General features: G+C 41.8%; 1 protein-coding gene across 4 annotated transcripts in view; it reads left to right on the top strand.

The window, feature by feature from the left end:
• Positions 1-1,236: 1,236 nt before the first annotated feature.
• TRMT9B (tRNA methyltransferase 9B (putative)) overlaps positions 1,237-25,860 on the top strand; it is a 50,216-nt gene continuing 25,592 nt past the window's right edge. The window contains exon 1 of one of the 4 annotated variants that reach the window (XM_081047214.1): positions 1,237-1,317. The gene's annotated coding sequence lies outside the window, so the exon portion shown is untranslated. Of the gene's footprint in view, positions 1,318-1,485; positions 2,356-7,922; positions 8,118-25,860 lie in introns of those variants that run through there. The other 3 variants (XM_081047212.1, XM_081047211.1, XM_081047213.1) reach the window with 3 other exon arrangements.

Genomic DNA, 25,860 nt, shown 5'->3' with positions numbered 1-25,860 from the left:
CATACAGTAGTTGTAGCTCCATTGAATGGAAACAAACATGAATGAGCAGTGCTACTTCTGTGGGCTGGTATTCAGCTCCAGGAGAACATATAAAACTAGGTTCATGATTGTTTTTCTTTTTAAATGCAAAAAGGAGACGTTTATAGAAAAAGGAAATGTCAATTTAATTATCCTGAGTACAGGTAAAGATACCCAAGCAAAGTTTCCCTCTCCTATACCAAAATACTGTGGCACTAAAAAATTATTCCAGAATCACAAACTATATATGCTAATCCCCATCCCTTTTAGCACACTTTACATACGTACACCAGTGTCTATGTGAGGCATATACCATGTTTCCCCGAAAATAAGACCTAGCCGTATAATCAGCTCTAATGTGTCTTTTGGAGTAAAAATTAATAGAAGACCTGGTCTTATTTTACTATAATGTAAGACCGGGTATAATATGATATATGATATATGATATAATATAATATAAAATACTGGCTTTAATACAATAAATATAATACAATAAATATAATACAATAAATATAATACAATAAATATAATATAATATAATATTAATATAATATAAAGCCAGGTCTTATATTAATTTTTGCTCCAAAAGACGCATTAGAGCTGATTGTCCCGCTAGGTCTTATTTCCAGGGAAACAGGGTAGTTGTAGTTGGGTCCGCATAACAAACAACTCAACATGAAGTCCTCCCATCCCCATGGAGTCAGGAGCATCAACCTCACACACAAAGGTCAGCACAGCAGTTAAAAAATATGCTAATTTTTCAATATTAGGCACTAGCATCTTTAAAAGTACACAGACCATCGATGATTATTGAGTTGTTTAATAATAGAGGTTGAAGCTTATCATGCTAAGGACCTGTCAGAAAGTAGTTAACCCTTCTGTTACAGAAGTAGAGGGGCGGAAGGGGGGATTCTGTTTCCAACTTTAGGTGGAACCCTCTAACCTAAATTCCATCTCTCATGATAGAGGGTACCTTGATGGGGCTAGTTTTGCAAAACTCTTTAATAGATTAAGCATCTTGTTTTAGTGAAAAGATCTGGAGAGTCTAAGGTAAGCAGTAGCCCCTTGGACTTAACCCCTTTGATGTTCGGTTATCCCATTACCTAATGGGGACATTTCCCTGGAAGTAGGTGGTTGCAAGGATCAGATGAGAAAAGACGCGCTAAAGCGTCACGTTGTTGTCACCCCAGGTACTGTGTTGCTGCGCTCCGGGTGAGCCAGGTGTACTCGCGTTGGCGTCCTCTCCCACGTAGGACCCGCCACGCCAGGAGGGACAGACGAGAAGAGCGCGGGGAGGAGGTAGGAAGGTCACCCCTATCCCGCGGCAGAGCCTCACTGCCCGGGCACGTTTGGGCGGGGCGTTCCAACAGACTAAGCAGGGAGGCGACACTCCCCGGGCTCCGCTCCACGCCCACCGCCCCTCCGAGGCTGTCCGCCCTCCCGGCCCCGAGTCCCTGCGCCGCCTCCGGAGAGGTGAGGGCGGGTCGGGGAGGCGGGAATGGAAACGGGGGCAGACAGCCGCGTTCTCTGGGCCGCGGGCAGTCGCCTGGCTGCTGTCGCGGCGGCCACCCGAAGGGCCCCCCCAAGCCCCGGGAGCGGCGTTTCCCGCGCGGGGCGCGCCCTGAGAAGGGCGGGCGGAGCCGGGATCCGGCTGCGGCGGGAGGAGGAGCTTCCAGAGCCGTGGCCAGAAAGGCCTCCGGGGGCCTGGCTGCAACTTCTCTTTGGAAGCCCGGACACGCTCCGGGGCGCACGCGCGCTCCCACTCGGGCACGCGCGTCCGCGGCTCCCCGCTCGCCCGCGCGCTCTCCGTCAATTTTTTTCCAATTGCTTTCATTCTCACACTCTAAAATAGGTCAAGGGGTGGAAGTTACACCTGGTACAGCCCCGGCTCTGATGCAAAAGCAGTTTTTTTTTCTCCGCGGATCCGGGAGAGCATTGCAACTCTTCAGTTTGGTGGAGCTTCCCGCCCCCATACCGTGCAGAAAGCGCGACGACCGTGGCTCTAACAATGGTCTGCAGAGGGGAGTGGCGGGAAGCCTCTCGTACAGCCTAGTTCTGCGGGCTCTGCGCCTGCCCGCCCTCCGCCGACTGGGAGGAGAGGGCGCGACAGGTCGCTTTGCGCGCGCGCGCGTGCCTGCGGCGGGGGTCGGACCGCCTGGGTGAGTGCCTGTGTTTTCTGTCGTGCCAGCCCCCGACCGTGGTCTGTTTACCTTGAAAACTTAGACGTGATCAAAACGGGCGAGCCGGCCCTGCGGTAAGGGACTGCGGAATGCGCTTCAGTGTGCATCGGATACATCAGAACTCTGAGCTGCTGGGGACATGGTTAGCGTCTTAAAGGTGAAAATGAATTTGTGTTTTCAGGGAGTACACACGTATCTTTGGCTTTAGAAGCTATCGTTTGGGAATGGCTTTTTAACTGGCAGGAGACGTGGACTAAGATAACTTGAAGTCAGAAGTTTGTCAGAATATTGGTTTAGTTGATCTGAAGGTACTGAAAGAGTCAAAGCGGATGACAAAAGTACCATTTAAGAAGGAATATCAACACGGGATGATAGGATTTGTATAATGTTTGCTATGTGTATGGGGTTGGCGTTTTGGTTTTGATATTACCTGGGTTCTTTGTGAGAAATGTAAGTATACCGTGCTGTAGGTAGGAAGATGGTAAGGCTGTAAACATCAGTGCACGAAGCTTTATCAGTCGGTGCGCATGCATTTAAATGTTTATGGAACATTTTGTGTGGGCCAAGAGCCAGAATATATCTATCGTTTTGAGGTTAAGGTTTTTGACAATATTACAGGTAATGATTGACGTTTAACCCCTTGTTTCAGTGGCTTAAAAGTACTATTATTCATGTGACTCATGAGCCTATTGAATCCTTGCATGTTGCTGGCTAATAAATGGTTAATTTGTTTTGTAGTTTAAAGAAGGGAGGACTATAGGTTTTTCTGTCCTTGACACCTGGTTTACAATGCAGCGTAAAGGACTCTGCCTTAGTGAGGGAGGCTTTAGAGTAGTTCACAGGGGAGGATTATTTGAGAAGAATGAAAATGACACCCAGATAGCCATGAATTGCACATAACTTCGAAAGGAGACGTTGGCAAGTTGGAAAGTATCTCCTCACTAAGGAAACTGCTCCAGAGAGCTGCTGCTTTATGAATGCATTTGGTCAGATTTGAGAAGAGTACTCTCTACAGACTCTTCTCTTAATTCAAAAGAAATCCCAGTTCTAGAAAAATTCAAGTGATGTTCTTTGGAAAGAATTTGTCCTCTTGTGTGTGTGTGTCTTAACATAGCTAAAGCACCAAAGCAGTTCAAAGGTTTTAATAAAATTTCACTTATCGGAAGGATGTGAAATTGAAAATGCTGTCTGCATGGTTAACTCTGCCTTAAAATGGAGGGGCAGGAGGACTGTCCCAATCAATCTTAAATCTCTGATTATGTGTATCTTCCAAAGCCAAACCTTACTGAGGATTAAGAGGACTGTAAAGGTATTAATATTTAGAGTATTTCTGATCAGTGGATATGTGAATACTTGTATGCATTTCTCTTGTAAAGAATTGATACACACCTTTTAGAGAGCTGGTTTCCAAATCTGAAACACATTATGAGGGCTCTATCACTGCTTTGAGGAAGGGACAAAAGGCTGGACAAGCTTTGCAATATACAGGATCTTAATGTTGAGAAAAAATGCATCTAAATCCTGTGTTTACTGCATTTGCTATTCCAAATTGTATTTTAAATAGGAATTGAGTGAAGCAATCATTGTAATTTAGCCCTTGGTATAATGCATTGTTGAGATGAGGCTGTCAGCACTTGTTTGTGCAGTCTTGTGTTTTACGCATAAATTAGGAAGCGTTCTGAGAAAGAAGAGTGGCATGAAAGCATTAAGATACTGGAGATTTATTTAAGGACAGACTGAAGGAACCAAATGTCAAGCCTGATTCTAGCATAGTTTGGTCCCTGGCAGAGCTGAAAATATAGAGGTGCTAACTGACCGGTTGAATGTCCTTCACCTTTTGTGATTCTCTTCTCTTGATGTCATAAGAGAAAACATAGCATAGACCTCTGGCTAAGAGATCTCCAAGAGGACTTGACATCGTTCACTTTGCATACTACTTCCCACCCAGAGAAACTTCTAATCACACGAGAAAAGGAATTTAGAATTTGTACTCCATCACCTGAAGTGAATTCCAGCTGAGCCATTTCCTAGTCTATGAAATAGGAGAATGATACTTCCTAAGGTGGTTGTGAGGAGCAAATGGAATAATTGGTGTAAACATTGTAAACAGTCTTGTAAGAAGGAGAAAGTTCTCAACTTAAGTATTACTATCTCAAGGGGGCTTCAGAGAGGTTGCTGCCTAATTGACTGTAAATGGGTCAGTCCCCTGTGCTGGTATATTTATTATGTTCTTATAGTATACACTAGACTCTTAGTAGTCAGTGTCCTTTGGGAGTTAGAGGCTCAAACTTACATCTCCTCCACCTTAGAAAAAGGTCTTTGGTTAAAGAAGTTACCTGTGGTGTCTTTGGAGATAATGATGAGATTTAAACATTTAATTGACTGGTTTCTGTTAATGCCATGAGAAGTTGGCCCTCATAAAATACTAGTAATTCCTCACTTTCCCATAGACAAAAAAGGTAGAGAGCATCTATCATTATTGAGAAATGGAGTATTTGGTCTTTGGAGATGAAGCAGCAATAACATTCATTCAGTTTTTCAATCGTTCAGCATTGCCAAGGCACCAAAGAAGCCTTCGGGATGCAATAGCAAGACAAACGAACCTGACTCCTCATGGAACTCAGGTCTGCTGGTAATACATAGGTAAACCTATAATTTTACCTGTACTATGTACTAGGCAGGAAACTGTCACAGGGAGAAACGGGGAATTTGATCTGTGGGGAGGGAGGTCAGCAATGCTTGAGGTGGTGACGGAAGGTCCTTGGGGAAGGAAAAGCATTTAGTGCCAAGTGAACAGCACCTGCAAACTCTACATATGCTGAGCGTGTGTGCTGATGGGGAGTCCTGTGGAGAGAACAGTATTTTGAAGAAGGAAGCAGTGTCTGAATGAGGCCGAAACAGTAGGCCTGGGCTGTGACACACATTTTCTTTTATTTTATGTTAAGGATTATAGTCTCAGTAGAATTCTTAATTTCTTTGCACTTTTTTTCAGACTACTCTATTGAATTATAAAAAGGATATTTACAGTCACTTTTTTAGCTGATCAGAACCTAAACCAGTATTTACCATAATTGACTAGTTTGTCAGCTCTTTGCATTATTAATTGTCTGACTTTAAAACCATTTGGATTAATTTCCTTTTTTTAATCTGACAGATTTTTATTTAAAATACATATTTTCAGCTACTATCCACATATGTATATATATGTAAATATATACATATATATGTATATGCATATGTACATACTATTTGTAGGATAGCTGAAAATACACAAAATAAGTATATTTATCCAGTTTGACTCTGCGTGTCTATTCTAGAGCCATAGGGACTGATTCACTTCCCGAGTCTGTAGTTGAGAAGACTGAGCCCAGCTCTGTGAAGCTATGACACAGGCCCTGCAGGGCAGTGAGTGGTGGATTGCTCTCTGGGAACATCCAGGCAAGGTCAAGTGAGGAGTTTGTTATATAATCTTTTCACCATATGAGTATGTGTGGTTTTATTCACTTTGTTATTTCCTGTTTCCTTCTCACTTTGTTTCTTTTTCCTTTCTCTCTCCCCTTTGTCATTTTTCCTTTAATGTTTTTTTTCTCTCTTTCTCTCCAGGGGTCCCCATGATTACTTTTCAGGTTTTATAATTATGCTTTGGCCTCAACTCCAGGCCCGAAAGAGTGTTGGCCCTGGTTTGGGTAGTTCTGGATAGTAGGGTCTGTGACCTTCTTCCTGTTCCTTAAGGTGTACCCGTATATCATAGATGGGCACAATCTGTTTCCCTTTCGAGGTTCTCCCCAGGCATTCCCTGCTGTTTTGTGCATTGAATACTCTCGTCTCTTCTCTTTCTTGTGTCAGCCAGGTTGCTGATAACAGAAACTATCCAGTTACTTTAAGCAGAAAGGGGTTTCATATGGGAATTAGGTGCTCACAAGAAGGTTGGAAGGGAAGGTTGCAACCTAAAGAAGAGAGGATGCAGGCTGAGCTCAAGGGATGAGTCCCAGACAGGATGCTGAACCAGCCTCCAGTGTTACCACCATCACTTATCACAGTATGGCGGCTGGGAATCAGAGCCATCACTGGAGCTGCTGACATCAAGAGCACACTGTTTGAGCTGTGTTCCAGTGATTAGAGAAGCGGCTACAAAGTGCCTCTTCCTTCAAGGAAGCTAGTGACTTAACATTGTTACCAGTAACAAAAACAAGCTAGCAAACATCTTCCATAGATACCCTCCACCTCCCTTCTCATTCAGGTCACTTCATTGGTAGAATCTAATCTGTGCCCAGAATCCTAGCTGCAAGAGAGTCTGGGAAATGTAATTTATAGCTTTCCAGCTTTAGAGATAGAGGAATGCATACTTGAAGGGGACTGGAATGAATGCTGAGTGATACCCCATCATGTCTAACACTTAACTAGAGACTTAGCTAGAATATTTCATTCAAAGCAGGTAGATGATGTATTGTAAGAATCAAAAAAAGATCTTGTTGCTAACCAATTTCCATTTCAAACAGATAGATACTATAGTCATTACAGTAGAAATTGCTGGAAAAAGCATCAAGCAAATAAATAACTAAAAATTACCAAGTGCCTGCCTCTGCATATTGTTCTATTTGATTGTAAAATATTCCTTTGTATCGTTTTAATAAGCAAGGTGAAATATCAGGAAAGTGATTTTTAAAATAGTCCTCCCCACCAGACTTCCAGATAGTCTATCTGTTTGATGAATTGCAATACAAAGGAAGAACTCAGCAGAGTCTGATCAGAGAAATAATAACCCCTGATAGGCTAGTTCTTTCATTAGATGAATAATCTATGCATCTGTGTTTCTACCTAATCTTTTTTGCTCTATATCTTTAATGGTGCTTCTTAAAAGGATTACAGAGATAGAAATGACATATTAATTGGAGATTAAATTAGGAGTGTGCTTGAATTCACTCTAATCACTTATTTCATACTCTGGCGCTGGTCAGATTCCTTTATTGCAAACTATTAAAGTAGACATGATTGAATCTCTACTGTTGCTAAGTAATCAATTATCATTTATTTGCACTCAGAAATTACATTAGCACATCTAGGAATTAATCTTGATTATTGAATGAAATCATTTTATATTTACCTCTGATATTTAGAACTCGAAAATGAGAGAAGAGCAGCTGAAACAAACGGAGTTACTAAGTAAATTTGTCAGTCTTTACATATATCTAAAAAATTTTTTAAATATATATTTTAAAATTGATTTTTACATCTCTAAAGGTAAGATTCATTCAAATATCTTCTCTGGTAGGTAATAAAAGCATTTAAATGCAGAATTACATTTAATACATTTAATTTAATTAACATATTAATAGTGTGTAAACACTATAATATGAGTATGTTCTTTTGGGTCCAGTGGTGACACCAAGAGTTTAGCCACCTAAAATAAACACGTCAAAATAAAAATAGTCCTCTTGCTCTGTAAATGCAGCTTCAAGATAAATCTACTGTTTTCTATCTCAAGCCCCCAGTAGGCTGTGATTCCTAAAACCCACTTATATAGTGTATTTTTAGGAGGAAACTGCTTGAATCTAATATTGTATTATTTGATTAATTGTAAGGGAAAGTAAGTAGTGTTAATCTTTCTATTTTATATAACATACTAATGATCTCTCTAATTCCAGCTTCTCCCCCCTTCCCAGCCCAATTTTTCTCTTTCGTTCATATTCAAGTAAACATTCAGGAGAAAAACCTGGCTTTTCTTTCTGGATCGTAAGAGTGATGACTTCTTGTGTGCAGCTCTATGGCGCTTCAAGGAATATTAAGTTGTAGGACCCAACTCCTTTTAAGGATTGAAAATCAAAATGATCTTTTGATTTGCCAAGTGTGTTATAAACTAGAAGAATATCTGAAATTGCTCCTGGTTAGATCATCGATGTATCAAGTTGAAGTGGGGAGGTGAGTAGAGAGAGCATGAGTTTTTGGTATAATTTTTGAAAACAAAATTTGAGGAGAACCAAGCAAGACTAGTATTTGAACATCCTTGAATGATTTGTTCCTTCACTGACTCAAGAAGTGGATATTAAGAACCTCTGTTGTACTGGGATTGGTACCAAGTGCTAAAGATATATGGTTCTGACCTTGAGAGGCTGATGGTCTGGGAATGTAGCCGTAAAAGATTATGGTAACATGGGACTTTCGTCATGAGTGTGGAGAACAGTGACTTTCAGAGAAAGTTGTGTGTTCTCCCATGGTGAGGTAAAAGGTGGAGTTCATTGAAACATAAACATATTTCTGACTTCAAAGAACATCTGATATTTTAAGCAACGACAAAAAGGCAGCCAAGAGAGGCAAAAACTGGCAACTGTCTAAGATTATGTCTTTTATGTGCTCCCTTTAGTCCGAAGAACTAGTTACTTGTGAGCTTGTCAGAAGTTAGAGGGTTTTAGTGTTTACAGAAATAATGAGTTTATCAGAAAAGAAGACTGCTTTCAATGTTCAGAAAGTAATCAGTAATCTTTAAAAAATTTAAGAGTGGCAGCAAGGAAAGGGGGACCTCAACCCTATCGAGGAACTTCATTTCTGTGGCCACAAGAAATTGAACTGAATTCCAAGAATAAAGGCTTGGAAGCAAATTTTCCCTCAGAGCTTTTGAATGACAGCTCAATCTGGGCTATATCTTGGTTTGAGCCTTGTCATACCCTGAGCAGAAACCCCAGCCATGTTGTGCCAAATTTCTGACCCACAGAATTGTGAGCAAATAAAGTCATGTTGTTTTCAGTTAAAAAAAAAACAAGAAAAAAAAGAATCTGAGCCCATAACATTGTACAGGACATTGAGTTTATAATTAGAGTGATTCCAGAAAATGCCGGCACATTCTGAACGTTAAGACCTTTGCAAATGCAGATGGCAATGCAATGATTTTTGCAATTATGGAATGCATCTAGGGTGACTATGTGACTTATTGTTCAATCTGGGACACTTTTGAGAGTGAAAAGGACCCTGTTAATGATTGCCTGGGTAAAGAAGCACAAATGGGGACTGCCCCAGCAAAGCAGGACTTAGGGTCACCTAAGATTAAGGTGCTAGTTGTGTAGCATTATTGCATTAACTGCAATATTGAGTTTTTAAAAACTGTGGTAAGATATACATAACATAAAACTTACTATTTTAACCACTTTAAATGTACAATTCAGTGGCATTAAATACATGGATGGCTGTGCAACCATCACCACCATCCATCTCTGGAACTTTTATCATCTTGCAAAACTGAAACTGTACGTGTTAAATATTGTAATAACTACCCTTTTACCTCTCCCCCCACCCCACCCCCAACGTTCCTGGCAACCACTATTCTACTTCTTGTCTCTACGCAATTGACTACTCTAGGTACCTTATATTAGTGGAATCAAACAGTATTTGTCCTTTTGTGACTGACTTACTTCCCTTAGTATAATGTCCTCAAGGTTCGTCCATGTTGTAGCATGTGTCATTTTCCTTTCTTTTTAAGTCTGAATATTATTTCACTGTATGTACGAGTATATACCATATTTTGTTTATACATTCATTCATAGATGGACATGAGCTGCTTCCTCCACCTTTGACAATTAGGAATAACGCTGCTATGAACATGGGTGTGCAAATATCTCCATGAGCCCTTGCTTTCAATTCTTTTGGGTATGTACCCACAATGTTGATTTTCAAATGAAGAAATTAAAAATGGAGGGAAAAAAGAACATTCTTCTTCCTCTACAGGATTTTTCTGTTTGTGTGCCTACTTCCTCAGCCCAATACTCTGTCATACGGGAGTCCAGCTATGCCTTTGCAGAATTCATCAGAAAAAAACAGCTGTTGCAGATACTCGAAAGAAATTGCCAGCTGAAGAACAACACACCCAGGCTCTCAAATTCCATCACCACACAAGAAAGGAAGCTAGTTTTTCTGTCAGCAAGCACCATGATGCATTAACCACAGATGTTTCTAAGTGAAAAGGGCTCGCATTTAGAATGTCAGAATCAAAGTCAAGTGCATGGCTGAAGCAACACAAAGAACCAGCAGATCGACAGTATGAGACTGAACAACAGAATGCTCCCTGTGACCAAGAACATTTTTGTAACACAGGGGACCATGAGCTTCCTGGAAACAGGCAATGGAACCAGTAACCATCTGTTGATTTGCAAACTGAGATGAAAAGAGACAGGCTACAACAGAATGTGGATATTCCAGATACAGAGGAAAATATTCTTCCTTTGGCTGTGGAAGTAGGTATCAGAATGTCAACGTTGAGAACAGTAGTGCATCATACCTCAATTTAGGTAATCTCTTTATGGGAATAGAAGCATCAAAATATAACTCTTTCTCTGAAATTTTAAGTAATTTTATTTCCGCTGGGGATTTACAATCCTGGAAAGTAGTGTTGATGTGTCTGGAACAAATAAGGGATTGTCACATTTACTGGATGGGCATTGTTGCCTCTCAAAGTCTCTATGGCAGGTGTCGACCCTCTGTAGAGCCCACAGAGGAAACTCACTTATTTATAACAGCAATCTGGAAGGAACTTGGTAAATGTTTGGTTATATTAGTAATGACCAAGTTTCAGAAAATTCATCTGCAAAGTTTTCTGCCAATCAGAAATGGTAGCTGAGAACCAAACAGGTATTAAGGAGCTTTGAGAAAAAAATGGGCCTAAAGTGAATATTTTATGGTTTCCCAGAATGACCAGTGTCCATAGATCTGCTTTCATCAGACTGCGCCAGTATTGTTGAGGACTGAAAATTAATAGCCAGGTCCATATGAAAACCTGCACATGGATGTTTTAGCAGCTTTATTCATAATTACAGAAAATTGGAAATAACCAAGATGTCCTTCAGTAGGTGAATGGATAGACCAGCCACGGTATCTCCATACAATGGAATATTCTTCAGTGATGAAAATATCTATCAAGCCACAAAAAGACATGGAGGAACCTTAATGCATATTGCTAAGTGAAAGGAACCAGCCTGAAAAATCATACAGTTAAATACTGTATGACTCCAATTCTATGACATTCTGGAAAGATAAAACTATAGAGACAGTAAAAAGAACAGTGGTTGCCAGGGGGGTTTTTTTGGGCGGGGAGGGGAAGAATGAGTACGTAGAGCACAGGGAATTTTTAGGACACTGAAACTTCTGGGATACTATAATCGTGATACATGACATGCATTTGGCAAAACCCATAGAACTGTAATATACACAGAGTAAACCCTAATATAAACTATGGGCATTTGTTCATAGTAATGTACCAATATTGGTTCATCAATTGTAACTAGTGTTCCACACTGATGCAAGATGTTAATTAAAAATTACTTAAAAAAAAAATAATATATATATATATATTTAAACTAACAGGCCCTTCATCTGGTGCTAGATAGAACATGCAGAAAACGTTAACTTCAGGAGTCTAGGTGATGCCATGTCAGGTGGTAGGGAACAGAGCTCCAGGTCAAGGACATTAATGAATGAGAGCAGTACTGTCATTCTAGTTCCATTTGGAACATCTAATCTGCTACACTGCGCCTGAGGTGCAGAAATTTCCCCCAGCTCTCAGCAGGTGGGGAAAATGCAGCCAATCAGGCTTCTGAGCAAAGGACATAGTTCCTTGCCACCCAGTTCTCTGTTGGCTTAGGACGTGGGTCAGGGCCCACAGAACCCACTGACAGACAGGCCTGAGACCAGAGAAAATGCAGACCTGAAGCTGCGAGGCCATCCACCATCAGGGCCCTCCCTGCAAGCTCCTCCCATCAATTTTTCCTACTGCCCACATTGATGGGATTCTCCATGCAGGAAGCTCTTGAGGCTTTGCATCGAGATGGTAGAAATGCAGACCTAGTTCTTCTTGTTTTGCTATAGCAAAGAATGTTGTAGTTACCAGGTAGTTACCAGCTTTTCCACGACCATGGAAAAGCTATATAGATACACATGCACACTCATATGTATGCAGTATGTATAGAAACTTGCAAGCAGAATGTGGAGCCAGATATTTTAAAATATTTTTTTTTCCCAGCCCAAGTAATGTATAGTTTTTTTTGTCTGATAATTTGTCTCTTCTTCTTGTTAAAATTTGAGCCTTTGGAAATGTATTGGCGGTATGTGCACATAAAAGCTGTTTGTTCTCATTAAGATGATATATTCTGGCATAAAATTGATGCACACCACTTTAGAATGATAGTGAATCTTTAAAAAGTAGAAGCTACTAGAAATCCTACCACTTGACCAGCTAAAGGCAGGTCGACTTGACACTGTGGCTCTCTGTGCTAGAGGCAAGGTATGCCCTGTCAACTCAATTGTCAGGTTATAAACTTCTAACTATGTGGTTTGGTGTTTTGAATTATTCCCAGTATGCTGTGTATTATGATTCATCCATTCAAACAGGAAGTTGAAGATTAATTGAATAATTAAAAAAATGGAAGAAAAACTGTTATGACATAAAAATTTTTATTACAGGTAAATAGTAATCTAAAGCATTTATATAGGTTATTGAATGCTTTGTACAACAACTACTTTAGATAAAGCTGTGACTAAGTAACTCCTGTTTTCCTGGATTTGTTTATGTAAACCAGACTGTGTTGTGATATGGCGGATCTTTGGGCTTGTTGAACTAGTACAGGTGGATTCTAGTCGTCAGTCTTAAGAAACTAATTATAAAGTTTTCTTTGCTGATTGGCTCTCAAGTATTTGTAAGTGACACCAATGACATTAGTTTTTACCTACTATGACATAGAGCTTAAACCTCATTCCACACAGCTGATATTTTCGTTGGCCCTTCCATCTCAGTATGATGCTATTCCCTAGGCTAGAAGTCCATGATCAAGGTGCCAGCCCATCTGATTTCTGGTGAGAGCCCTTTCCGAGCTTCAGATGGCTCCTTTCTTGCCGTATCCTCACATGACCTGCCCTCTGTGTGCAGTTGGAGAGAGAGCTCTCTGGATGTTGATCCTGTTGGATCAAGGCCTCACCCTTATGACCTCATTTAACCTTAATGATCTCCTTATAGGCCTTATGTCCAAATACAGCCACACTGGAGGCTGGGGCTTCAACACAGAAGTTTGGGGGAGAGACACAAACATTCAGCTCATGAAGATGGCGTCCTGGATTCCATTAAGTATTGTATCCTTCACCATCTTAATCTTAACAAGCCATCCCCAACAAATATTTCCATCTTGCATGGGAGCTTCAGGTTCAATCTTTTGTCTTGTTTATTTTTTAATTTAGAATCAGAACTCTTTTATTTTACTTTTTTAAAAAATAAATTATGATGAAACCCTGTGAAGGTTAAAACGATGATATTTACAGTTTTAAAGTAGAAATAGTAGACTGTGGATCCTTACAGGCTTACCTCTGAAGAAACAAACAGTCATAAAATGGAGTATGAAAACTGAAAAAAATTAAACTTTCCAAAACAGTCTGGTTTATTCTGAGCACAGACTTAATAACTCCTGCTGCTAGGAGAAGTACAATTTACTGCCACAAGAAAGATTAAAATGTCAAGCATATTCTTATCAAATGCAGCGCAAGCTGCCTGCAAATTAGACCATACTTTCAGCTGGTTTATTTCCTACTTCTGTGCAGCTTTCATAATTGTGGTGCTTAGAATTGAAAGCTCTGTGCACAATGTAAACATTTAACCCCACCTCCACATTGGTATTCATAGCAGGTGGGGGTTGCTACAAACAATGGAGGGAACTACAAGATCGAGCTATTAGGAGTTCAGTGTCAATGAAACGGAAGTAGTCCTGAAGTGAATTCACAGCGAGGAGATGGTGCCGGGGAACTGTGGTTAAAAGGCAAAAGGCTGACAAACAGAGGGCCATTGCCCAACTACTTAACAGGAGATTGGGTGGGCAGCAAACCTTTTCTAGCGTCCAGGTCACAACTCAGAACCAAGAAGGCCTGAGAGTGGTCAGTACAGATGTCGCCATACTGGTTTCTCCAAATCTAGCCCTCTGATGACCCAAACGTCTTTTCTCCTTTATATTTTAGGTAGGATTCCAAAAGATTTAGCTGTCTGATTTCTTTTAAGCCCAAAGCCCACCAAAAGCAGCAAATTTGAAAGTAGAAGAAGGGACAGAGTGTGAAGTGACTGCTGACAGCAGGGCCGTGCTGAGAAACAGTAAAGAACTATGAGAAACCTAGTGTTGCTTAGTGTAGACGCGGCCACTCCGTAAGCCCTGGGGAGCATTGCTGCTCTATGATACTTTGTCATAATTAGGTCCTATGTTATCAATAAAAATGTGTTATTTATAGGCCATTTAGACAGAATGTGGCCTATATTAGAGAGATTTCCATAAAAGTGGTTAAAATAACTAATACCTTGGTACTGAAAGGATCATCCTCAGCTATTTCTAATGTTAAATTATGTGACACAGGTTTTTGTTAAAATTGGTCTGAATTTTGAGTTCAGTACCTACTTATTTAGTGCAGGACTTCTTAGACTAGTACACACGCGAATACCATCCACCCTCCGAATGTAAGTGTGGTGGGAGCTCAGAGCGCAGTCTGGCTTCCAGAGCATGAGACCAAGGGACATATCCTCTTGCAGGTTGGCTGAGCCTATTTATTCAGGAGCTGGGCACAGTGGGGAGGTGCATGGTGGAGGCCCATGTCCCCAGATCAGAGGAGCAAAAACTAGAGATTACAATGTTTTCATTATTGTGTTTACATTTTAGTATCCCTTTTGATTTTCACATTATGAGATTATAATCCAAAGGCAATTTTACAATCAGGTAGCGTTCATCGTCAGTACCAATCCCAATGGTTAATACTCCAGAGGTATGGGAAGTAGAGGTGATAAAATTCTAGGTAGAGCACTCAGAAAATTGTACCGGAAGGCAGAAATATTCCGTGGTTTCATATTCAAGCACTGCTTAACTCAAGGGTCCAGAGGAAATCATTTATTTGTTTTCTCTCTGAAATGATCATCGAAACATACTTACAGTGCCCTGGACTCTTTGATCAGTTAGACTAAATACTAGCACAAGTAAAAAAAAAATCATGCAAGATTTTAGGAATAGGTGTGTCCCATAATGGGACGAGAGAGTGGCAGAGCTAGAACTTGACCTCAGGACCTCAGGGCTTCAAAGTCGTATTGCTAACTTCTGCACCACCCTACCACTTCCACACACAGACTGAACCGCATCAGATGACAGTGAAGTCAGGGAGTATGACAGTGATGATTTGCTCACCCTGGAGGTATTTCCTGAGGTAGAATTGATATTAACATGACTTTTTCCTGTTAGCATTGGACCAACTCTGGCCCTCTCCGTTTAGATTATTTTTAACTTTTCTCCATTAATGCGCTATACTTAAGTGAATCCCTTTTAATTAAAGTGGTTCTTTAACATTGGTTTAACATTAGTGAAGGCAAAGCCTCCTGAGTTTTCAATTTTTCTCATTAAGTATGGAAACTGTCACTCCCAGGGTAGAATTACAATCAGTAATCCATTTAGAATGCCAGAAGAGTATTAAATATGTCTTCAGAATATTGTCTTTATGCCGTATAGTGATTGTCAGTATGAAAGTAGTAGCTAGGACTAAACTATTAACAAATTTTGAATTTGTTTTGAAAAGTTGTTACAAGTGTGATTTTGCCATTGTCACTTCACAGGCTAAAGGACCTTGTAATACAGCGTCTAAAATAAGATGCTGTTTTACAAATTTGTATTTTAAATGAGATGCTACCCACATCACAAAAGACATACATACTAAGGGAATATACTAAGGAATGTGTAGCTTTGCTGGGATGCAGCCTGTTTGATGAGGATGAGGTTAGGAAAGGGAACAGGGTGGGCAAACCTTCCTGACTTCCGTTCCTTTAGTCTAGAAAGCCACACGGGCTTTCTCTTTAGAATGGGGGGAAAAGAAGAAATTTCCTTTTATAAGCAAACATCGATCCTTTAGCAATTCCTGATTTATTTGTCATAAAGAGCTACCATAGCTTCTAGGAAATGACCAGAGTCTCTCCATGCTCTCTGATCGGAGGTTTGAATTTTTATGGAATGTGGTCAGGTTAGTGATGTTTCGAGCTGCGAGCCGATACCCATGTCGAGTCCATGTTCAGCTGACCCCTCTGAGAGGCCCCAGTCCTCAGGATGATGAGAACAGGCAGCTCCAAGGTGAGCCCTGGTCCTCACAGGGCCCCAGAAGTGCATTGCCATCTCTCCCAGTATTTTCCAATTTGACAATGTTGGATACTTACTAGAAGAGCTGAGGTGTGATGGATCTGCAATGTGCCCTTTATTAAGCACACTGGCCTGGCCAGACTAGCATTAAGAGAGAAGCAACAGAGCCGCAGTGCTTAGAAGTGGTCACCAAGGTATGCTCCCACTTACATCCTTCTGTGAAACCAAAGTCCTCCCCTGGCTGATGACACACCCAGACTCTTCCCGGGCTCTCAGACGGTGCTGCCTACTTTTGTGCTCCCATAGGCTTGTAAGTTCACCTTCCTCTTTGTTGTGCTGTTTGTATATGAACACACACACACACATATATATATATATATACACGTATGTATACATACATATCTATATATACACATATATATATATATATCTGTATATCTACATCTATTTCTATCTTTATAACTATATATAGGGTGCCAAAAAATTATACACATTTTAAGAAAGGAAAAAACTGTATTAAAATTGTAGTAATATATACTGATAACAAAAGACAAATACAAGTCATGTCGTGTATATATTTTTTTGGCACCCCTGGTGTGTGTGTGTGTGTGTGTGTGTGTGTGTGTGTGTGTGTGTGTGTGTGTGTAGAGAGAGAGAGAGAGATTGAAGTATTTGAGATTCTGGGCTCCCTCATTGATACTGAACATCCCTTCCCTTTAACGCTTTCCTGGTGATAATGCCAATGCTACTTGGTTTTCTTGCAGGTAAGAAAAATGTATTTTCTTACATACATATATGTACATATACATACATATATACATATATATAGTCTTACATCACTAACCTGACCACAGTACATGTATATAATATGTATATATTATATATATACAAGTACATGTATACATACACACATACTATATTTTACTTCTGTGAACAAAATTGTATGAAAACAACCAGAAAAACAAAAACAAAACCAAAAACCAAATTTACTCTGTTAATTTTTGCAGACATCTGTTATTATTAAACAGAGCAGTCATTCTTTTACTGTCCTTGAACTTCTGGTTCTGAGATCTGTTCTCTTTATTTCTAAAGTAGCATTTGATTGACTTTTCTATTGTACTGTATTCTCCATCACACATAAGAGTAAAGAGAGAACGTTGATGACAAGTGCACTCCACGTCGTACCATTCTCCCAGTTCACTCTCATGGCCCCGCCTTGGGTGCAGGTTTCCTTCCTGGTCTGCCTGGGCTCCGTTGTTAGCATCTCCCACTGACCCTTTTGGGCTGTCTTACACCTTTAGATGTCAGTGAAAGAGAGTTGGCTGCCCTGACTTGGTCTTTTTGAGCTTTGCAATGTATTCCAATGTGTTCGACAGTTAGTGCAGCTGTCAATATTAATACTGTGCCACAGATTAGGATCTTAAGACTAACCAGCCGAGTTTAAAAAGTATTAGCTACAGAAAATTATAATTTCATTTGGAAGTGGAAATAGGAATTGGCACCAAAGCTTTTCATTCAACTGCTTACTGTCAGTCACCTCACACTTTTCCAGTCACTCAGTTGGAGTAAGAATGGGTTGGGGACTGTGATACAAAGCAGTTCAAGGCTTGTCTAGGCTGTCAGTGCTGGAAAGTTACGTTGTGCATTTGGGTTGTTAAAGCGCATTTCTCTATGAAAACCAGAGTCTTCAAAGAAGAAGGACACTTTCTTTATACTTAAGAGAAAGTAACGTACCTACAGAAGCTAAAGTGACTTGTCCAAAGTCATACTGCCAGCGACAGACGTGGATCTCTGTGTTTTTCTCCCAGGACAGTATTTTCAGATCATACCACAGTGCTCTGAGTTCTACTTTTAAAGTTTTGTTTGTGAAGTTTAATGTATTTTATCAGTTCACTTCACTGCTTCACCTCTGACACTTCTGGTCACCAGATACACATGGGTGTTTGCAGCACACAAGGCAATTCTGCAGCACGAGTTGGATGTCCCACAATTTAAACTCAATTCTGACACCATCTGCCTGGAGCATCAGATCCCACAGGTTAAGGGCTCAGTCCCACAAGACTGCCCCCTGCCCCCCTTCAGTCGCCAATTACAAATCCAAGTTATATCTCCTGTGCTTCTGACCAACCTGCTGACCTTCTGACCAGTCAATATGTTTTCCCCTCCTTGGGTTTGATTAATTTGCTAGAACAGCTCACAGAACTCAGGAAAACATTTTACTTATGAGATTACTGGTTTATTTTTATAAGATAGAACTCAGGAACAGCCAGATGTAAGAGATGCTTAGGGCAAGGTCAGGACCTCTTCCAGGTCCCAAACTTCTGTCCCCTTGGAGTTTGAGGTGTACCTGCCACCCTACTATTGGTTTTAAACTTAACCTCCAGCCCCTCCCCCTCTCTGGAGGTCTGGGGATGGGCCTGTCAGTCCAACTCTTTAATCACAAGGTTAGTTCCCCTGGCAACCAATCCCATCCTAAAGGGCTTTCCACTGGTCACCTCATGAACATCAACTCAGGTTTGGCAGAAAGGGGCTTGTTATTTATTAATAACAAGACGCCTATTTCACCTTTATGCTCTGGAGCTATTTCAAGAACTGGGGAAAATACTAAATATCATAAAAGAAGATGCCCTTATGCCTTTTATATAGGAAATTACAAGGTTATTAGGAGCTATGTGCCAAAAACAGTGGACAAACACCAAATATATATTTCTTATTATAAATCACAATATCACACTGAGTGACTACCTCGTGGATAACATGCCCTAATGTACAAGAAAAATATAGAGAAATCCCCACTGACAAAAATTTTTAAACAGGAAAACGAGGGAAGAAAAGCAGAGAATGGATAGTGCTAATAATTTCAGAAAGAGAGTTTTGCAAAGTTCAGCTACTTATTTCCCCCCAGGTATGTTTACATGTAGTTATAACTTTTACATATTATAAGCATTTTACATGACCAAAATTATTTTATTTTGTGTCTTATGTTTAAATTAAATATTTTCTCTTCATTTATCTGATGAAGATGATTGGGCACCTGCTAGATGCCAGGCTGTGTTAAAAGTGCTGTGTGTACGAGTACATAGCAGTGAGCCAGAAACAGCTGATTTCATGGTGTTTACAAACTAGTTGGGAGACAGAGGCAATAAACAAATATAGCAGGATGTTGAAGTGGAATTCTTTCCAAAGTAGTGCAAAAATATGGTAGTAATAGTCAGCATCTAGTCAGAAAATGGAAACCACACTAGTTATATTGGCAGGTGGAATGTATAAGGAGTTGGCTAAACAGATATTAGAGGACTGAAAATGCAAAAAGGGATCAAATGAGGTAGGACAGCAAAAGCAGTTGCGGCCCTGTGCTGGGGGAACAAAAGCAGAAGAGTTGCTTATCAGAACCTAGAGGCTTGGAGGAGGGGCCCCCAGATCTGGGAGGCAGACCCCGGGAACTCAGAGGAAAGTATGGAGTTGGAATCCAGACTTCTGAGAAGGGGACGCTGGTCTTCTGGTGTGGATAGCTTGAGAGCTCAGATGAGGGGCCCTGAGGACTGGGGACTGTTTGGCCGGTGCTGGTATCTCGTAGGGGTGTGCAAAAGGGCTGGACCTGGGAGTGAAAAACCCTGGAACCGAACCACCTGTTACTGGAAACAAAGGCTGCTGCTGGAGTGAAGGGCTGTTGCCAGGTAACTGGCAGGAACAGGCAGCAACCAGAGTCTGGTCCCTTCTCCCTCCTCTAGGCTTCCAGGCTCCCTCTGGTGTGCCCTGTTTGCAGAGCCCTTGTCAAAGAGGAAATGCTGTTTGCACAGCCCTAACCCCCACAACACACAGCAGCGTGGAGAAGGGAACGGAGGGACCATAACTTCACAACATGCAGTCCCAAAGATGTTAGGTGGCAGTTGCTCATGTTCTGAAACTACTTATCAGAATACCCAACAGGACTTACAGAAGAGGGTGAAATCATGTTTTTAAAATTGTGCTGAAATATACATAACAGAAAAGTTACCATTTTAACCATTTTTCAGTGTATAGTTCAGTGGCATTCAGTACATTCACATTGCTTGCAACCTATCTCCAGAATTCTTTTCATCTTCTTAAGCTGAAACTCCGTACACGTTAAACACTAGCTGCCCATTTCCCCCCATCCTCTGGCAATCACCGTTGTACTCTCTGTTTCTATGAATTTGACTATGCCAGGAACCTCATATAAGTGGATCATACAATATTTGTCCTTTTGTGTGTGGCCTAGTTCACATAGCATAATGTATTCAAGAGGAGATGTTTGCAGAGCCCTGACCCCCACAACACAAAGAAGGGTGGAGAAGGAAGTGGAGGGAGCATAACTTAACGACAGGCACACTCCCAAAAACATTAGGTGGCAGTTGCTCTCCTGTTCTGAAACTCCTTGCTAAAATACCCAACAGGACTTGCAATAAAGGCTGAAATCTGTTAAAATCTGGTTTTGTGACTATTAGACCAACACCCATGTGGAAGGACTTGGACACGGGAGAGGATGTATTTAGAGAGGTTTTTAGGGGGTTCTGTGGCTGCCCCCAACCTTTTCCCTGCTAACACGCAAGCACATGTGCGTACACGTACACGTACACACACGCGCATACACGGCATCTTGAGAGGAGAGAAGGAGGTGTTTCTTCCATACTCATATCAGGTGGCAGGGCTTCAAAGGGTCCACACAGCTTGATTTGTGCCACCTGCAGTTTAGAAGACACAGTAGTCTGGGGTCAGGCATGCGCCTGAGAAATCTAGAGGTTGGTAGAAGCAGCCTGTGGCAGCAGAGTAGGAGGTATTGTGGGAAGTGCATCTCACTAAGGATAGATCAGAGATAAGTGCTTTCTTTGGACCAGATGTGGCATTGGCCATGCTGCATGGGATCTCATCTAGAGACACAAAGAGTTTGCAGGTAAATAATGCCGGAGGCGGAGAGCAGGATGACCAGCTGCGGAGAGAATATCCTAAGCAACCAGTGAGACAGTGGACTACCCATGTTAGGAAACGACAGGTGAGAGATCTGCAGGATGAGGGTCTGCACAGAACTGATAAAGGCATTCCATGGGGGGCCATGAAAACGCTCCATGGAATAGAGAAACAGCCTTCAGTTCCCACCATGCCCAGAGATCACTGACACCAGCTCACAGTGAAAAAAGGACTTTTCTGGCTTCCTGACCTCCTTGCCAGCTGCCCCTCCAACCACTGCAGCACTGAAAGTGTGGGAAACAAGCTAGGGTTAGATAAGGGAGGGGAGCTCTAAGAGAAGAAACTCCCACCCCCCAACTTCCCACCTTCCGCTTCACCATGGCAACGGGCCCAAACTGAGCATGGGAAGTTTCAAATTGGAATGAAACTTGGAGCTTTGGTTTTATCCTGGACAAGGAATATTAGTTTCGAAAGGAAGAGCGTTTGTGAATAAGGTGATTAAAGGAGCACATTTTGTTATCTGAAAGTTACTGAAAAATCTGGGAGTCTGCCCAAGTTTCATTCAAGGGCAGAGGACGAAGGAGTGCCATAGAATAGGTTTCCAGGGGCACTGAGTTACCTACAAATCCTGCTTGTTTGACATGACAGTTTTGTAAGTCAACGCTTGCAGTGGTGGGAAGGCTGTGGGCAAAACGAAGCAGGGTTGGAATCTGCATCTGCAGTCAAAGTAATGATTTCAGGTTAGTGTACAGTGAGCAAAACAATTTGTTTCTTCCTTGCATAAAAGAGGAGGGCGGGAAACAGGACAACGGTGTAAAGCTTTCTTTTTTTTTTCAAAGTTACTCTCTGCACTGCTCTGTTTGCTGAATGCAGCATGTGGTGCTGGGATCCACAGATGTTTTATGATCAGCGTGATGGGGGAAAGTTGTGGTATCAGAGGAAAGCCAGCAAGTAGCGACAGCATTTTTGAAAAACTTTGCCATAAAAGAAAGCAGGGAAATTAGGACTTAAACTGGACAGTGATCTGTGGTCATTCTTGGGAAGGTTTTATTTATTTTAATTTTTTAAAGTTGAGATGTTGATTTTTAAAAAAAAATTTATTTTACTAATGAGAAAGATCAATAGCATGGGGGAAACTGATGATTGAAAAGAGAGGGGAGAGGGTTGCAGCACAGAAGCTTGTTGAGCTGTCAAAAAAGCATAGGATTCAGCGTTTTCTCCAACTTGACACTTACCTACCAGCACAATAGTTGCCAGATATAGTGAGTGGCATTGTGGATAAAGAGATGAGTCAGGTGTGGTCATTGTTCTTAAAGAACCGAAGGTCAAGTTGGGGAGATAAACAAGCATGCAAGAAGGCTTTTTCAGTTCTGTGATTCATGGTTCCTGAGCAACAGAAACTGACTCTGGTGATCTGTGGGCTGACGAATTTATTGAAAGGATATGGAGGCCATAGAAAGCCAGCCAACCAGATTCGGAAAATAAGTGCGTCCCATGGCAGCTCCAAAATGCCAAGATCCTAAGTTACAGTCAGTCCGAGCAGGACCCCCTGCCACTGATGAAGAAGAGTCTTGCTGCCACATTAGACATCGCTGTCATGGTTCGCCTTCGGGTGTGAAATCCAATAGCCACTACATGGCAAGAAGCAGGCCATCTTGCCGTCGCTTAGCTGATCTTTGGCCAAACAATGTATGGCATCTTGATTCTGGTAGGCCACCAGTGAGCCCAGAATTTGACGTATCAGATGGACGAGCCCCTAGAACCCCCTCCATTTGCTCAGGTTGGGGCAGCGAATCCAGACCCTTTGGTAAGTGCACCCATATTGATAAACCTGGTACAATCGAAAATTATATGTTTCTGTCTTTGGCAAGCTCCCTCAGAATCTATACCTGTGGATGTTTATCTCAGATCTCTTGTCTTCTAAATTCTGCTGTCTGTAATTCAGGTGGTTAAGCCTTCCGGCTTTGACTTTGTAATTGTCTCGCCGGGCTGTGCAGAGAAGTGAGTAGGTACAGATCTGGGGACAGTGAGAGGTGGAGGGAATGTGTGGTGTGCAGTGGGCGGAACTCTGTCCCCTTTTCAAGAAACCCCCTCTGGTGGGGAAATTGTAGGACCTACGAGGAAGTAATGATTGTCCTTATCAGGCAAGGGAGTGGGTGCTGTCTCCGTACATCCTCAGTCCTGTTCTCGGCCCCCTGTTAGCAGGAATGGCCTGGCCAGGACACGGCTGCCATTGTCAGGGGCTGCAGTCACGGCTGGATTCAGAGTCCAGGATGACAGTTCCTGATGGACTGAATCTGTGTCACAGGACCAGGATGTCTGTCCTAGTTCCTAGGGCTGCTGGAACAAATTGCCATAACCGTGGTGCCTTAAAACAACAGATACTTCTTTTCTCACAGTCCTGGAGGCCGGATGTCCTAAATCAAGGTGTGAGTAGGGCCACGCTCCCATTAGAGGCTCTGTAGGAGGATCCTTCCTTGCTACTCCAGGTTCCTGCGGTCCCAGGCCTTCCTTCCCTGGTTTGTGGCGGCCTAGCTCCAATCTCTCCCTGTCTTCAATGGCCTTCTCTTGGTCTTTGCTTCTTTGGTCTCTTATAAGAAGTCTTGTTATTGGATTTAGGTCCCACCTGGATAACCCAGGGTGATCTCATCTTGAGATGCTTAGCTTAATTACATCTGAAAAAGGCTTCTTCCAAATAATTTTACTTTCAACAGATCTTGGAACAGATCCTTCTCTTATGACCTTGAGAAGGAACCAATCCTGCTGACCCTTTGATTGTGGACTTCTGGCCTCCAGCACTGTGAGAAAATAGGTTTTTGTTGTTTAAACCCCCATCCTGTGCTTCCTTGTCATGGTAGCCTGAGCAAACTAATACAGCTTCCAACCAGGGGCCAGAAGGCAGCGGATCTTCCTGCTTCAGTGTCTGTGGTGAGGCAAAGCCCTGCATTTCACCCTTACTTCACACTATGGGGTCATCCATAGTAAAAAGTACAGCTGGATGTGAGACAGCCAGAATACACCAGACAATGGCCACCGTAGTGCTAGCACTGACCTGTAACTATATAATCCAGGGAGGCACGAGGGAGCACAGGTGGTAATTCCTAGCTGGGGGACAGAAAAGGGTTCACAGAGAACATGACCCAAGCTGAACCTTCAAAGATAATTGTGTCTGTCAGGTGGTCTGGAGGAGAATCCAGGCCGAGGGGATAGATGAGCAAAAGCATGAAGATGTCAAATGTCTAATGAATTCAGAAACTCTCAAGTCACGAAGATAAAGCAGTAGCACATGAGATAAGGAGCCTGTGCCTGCAGGTAAATCAGCTAAGTTACAAGGTGACTCCATTTTCCTTTCTCACAGCAAGAGTTTCTCGATGAATGAAGCAATCATTGATTGACATTCTGGTGCAAAGTCCTTATCTCCTTATAAGAGCAGTTGGCTGGCTGGCTACTTTGAGTAGCACTGGTAGGGTGTGGGGTGGAGGGGTGGGACATCATAAGGGACAGTGCTGGAGGGTGGCTGGGGTCAGCTCATGGAGGGTTTTATATGATATGCTAAGGTATTTGGACTTTCTCTTTAGTCTGAAGCAGGGGCGAGACATCACCATGCTGATGCTATAGAGGATAAATTTCAGGGTACAGAGCTGTTAAGGCAGGGGGACTGGTGGTTTGGGAAACCATTGTATTAATCTGGTCCCCCAAACTCAGTTCTTTATTCCATTGTTGGTTTGTAACAATGTTTTCATCAATTTGCAGTGGAATGAGAAAATTAAAGGTTTCGTCAGTTTTTCATAAAGTTAAATTTTATTCAATTTTAAAGGACTTCTTTAGTTCAATATTATGACCTCCCAACTTTTGTGGGGGTAAATTGTCCATTCATCTATGCAATAATGGTGACAATAAATAATAGGTGTGTGTGTGTGTGTGTGTGTGTGTGTATCCTAGCCTTCAAGTGAAAAATCAGCTGGTCACTCTGGTTCTCCAAATGTCCCTTTGAGATTTTTTGGATCTCGAAAAATTTGGAGAAATCCACAAGAGTGGGAACTCCTGGACTCCTAGACTACTCGGTGAGGTCCTAACCTTGGGCTGAGGCAGTGGGGAAAGAGATGAGGAGACACGTAAGAGAAGTGAGTGAGACAGAGGTGGAATCTGCAGGATAAGCTATCTGACACTCCAGCTTTTACTATCCTTTGTGTGCACATTGACTCTCTTTCTGAACCTCAAATATACAGTCACATTTTTTTTTTCAGTAATAACCCCACGAGTGACTCTTATGGGTCAATTGTATTATAAACAATATTTTATGAAATACACTAATACATAATTCATCCTTACATTTCTCCCCTTATCTCCATTCTTAGAAAATCATGCCAGGATTGATAGTTTTATAGTTGACTACCACGGTCTTCATCTCAAAGCTCCTTCTAGAACAATCACTTGCCAGTGAAATGACTATGGGATTCCTCACCGCCCAACCTGCTGACACTTCCTTTCCTAAGAGGAAGGAGAACAGGGAATGTGCTGTGTTGCTTCTCCTCTGAGGCTGCCTTTCGTAATACCAGCACAGTCTTCTCCAGCGGCTGTCCTGGATCCTATTACCTTTATCTTAACACAGACTGCGA

This window comes from Rhinolophus hipposideros (genome assembly GCF_964194185.1).
Source record: "Rhinolophus hipposideros genome assembly, chromosome: 4".
NCBI lineage: Eukaryota > Metazoa > Chordata > Mammalia > Chiroptera > Rhinolophidae > Rhinolophus > Rhinolophus hipposideros.
The sequence above is the reverse complement of the archived record's forward strand: the minus strand, read 5'-3'. Positions and strand labels throughout refer to the sequence as shown.